Source organism: Arachis ipaensis, chromosome B07, assembly GCF_000816755.2.
Source record: "Arachis ipaensis cultivar K30076 chromosome B07, Araip1.1, whole genome shotgun sequence".
NCBI classification, from domain to species: domain Eukaryota; kingdom Viridiplantae; phylum Streptophyta; class Magnoliopsida; order Fabales; family Fabaceae; genus Arachis; species Arachis ipaensis.
The window spans coordinates 2,250,067-2,252,018 of NC_029791.2; positions in this window are offsets into that span (position 1 = coordinate 2,250,067).

Below are 1,952 nucleotides of genomic sequence, written 5' to 3' on the forward strand. Positions count from 1 at the left end.
TTTTAAACACTTTTAATTTATTTAATAATATGTAACAAAATATTAAGTATATACTAAAATTAACTATTAAAATTAGCTACTAATATAAAATATATGTTATAAAATATAAAAATATATATTAAAAATAAATTAAATAATACATATATTTATATATAAATACATGATAATCGATTTTAGTTGTTGATTTTAATGCACAAATAATATTTTTGAATATTTAGATATAAAAATTTGGTGGAAACTCGGGTGCAGTCAACTTCATGTGAAGTTTATAACTGAGAGACGTTAGATAATTTGACTTATTTGACTTATTTGACTAAATTTTCACCTAACGACTCTCAACTATCAACTTCACGTGAAGTCGACTGCACCTGAGTTTTCACCTAAAAACTTACTACACTATTTGTGAAACTATTTTAACAACTATATTTTCCAAATTTTAATTAGACCCGTGAAGTCATTGATATTGGGGAACCAAAGCACAATTAAGTTTGATGATAATAATAATAATAGTGCGTTTGGTATCATAGGATGATAGGAACACGCTACCGTGTTTTTGTTAAACGGTGAATACTGAATACTGGTAGGATTTTGATAGAAAATCATCTACTCCTAACGTTATTTGTCACCTAAATATTTCAACTTTTGTTTTGATAGAATTAACTTCGATATAACGTTATTAGAGTATTGACTTTTTTCTTTTTCAAGGCTATTTCCGAACAAATATCAACCTCACCATAGAAAGTTGTAAAGTTCAAAGCATCTTCAAGTGAATAAAAGGTTCTTGCAAATTACAAATCTATCATCACATGTAGGTTCTCGTACATCACAATGCAAACATTTTACTTTAAATCTTTGTAGTTGTAGTTGAAGTGGAAAATGTGGCTCAAGTTTGTTTCTTTATTTTTAGTATTAATTTGGGTCATAGAGTGCCAATTGGGTAGGTCTATCTAGCTATATATACCTCTCAAAATTATATAAAAAAAATCAGTCATTAAATTATTTATCATATATATTTATGTATATTTAATATATATTTAGTATTTTAATATATTTGATAAGAATAACTTATTTAATTACTGATTTTTTAAACAAAAATAACATAATATAGTTGATGCATTTCTGAAGTTGATCGAATGATTAGTTCACTCATCTGTTTAAACTAGCTAGTGTTTTGGGGTTCGAATTCCACGTTGTGCATGCAGCAATTCATTAACTACTGACACACCCTTAAATAGAGTTTAGATAGATCTGCGACGAATTGGTCTTTAGCCTGTTAGACTCGAAAAACCGTAGAAAAAAAAACTTGATGCATCCCTGTTTTTCCAAAGATTTTGACAAAGGAGTATATCTTATTTTGGATATATGATATATCTCTAGTGCCCAAATTGGATGGAAGTGATTATAGCAAGTTGACGTGTTATATTTCATTTTCTCTCTTCTTCCAACTAAGCTTATAGGCTTGTAGTTCGTTATATCTGCAATAATGCCAAACTACAAGCTCAACATAAATGTGGAAACATAACAAGAATGAAACTAACACCACAAGGTTGTTTCTTAAAGAATGAAATCACAACATATTGTTCACCTATATATGTCAAATTAGAAGGAGAATACACAATCTTATAAATATACTAAAACAAGAACATCATATGTGGTAGTTATATGCTTTAGAATAAATTAAACCCTACTAAAGTAACGTTACCTGAGAAGTAAGGATAACAGAGTTAACCTTATAGAGCCTATATGTGCTTAATTAATTGCTATGCCACAAAAATGTGTAAAAATATGTTTGTTATTTTTTGTGTTTTTGGGTTAGGATTGGAGAGAGGCAAAACTGGAAGGGAAAAAAATGGACTAATCATTAACTAACTAAGAATTAACGATTGGGTTAGAATTGGAATGTTTTTAAAATATTAGAGAAAAAATTAAAATAAATTAAAGTATTAAACATT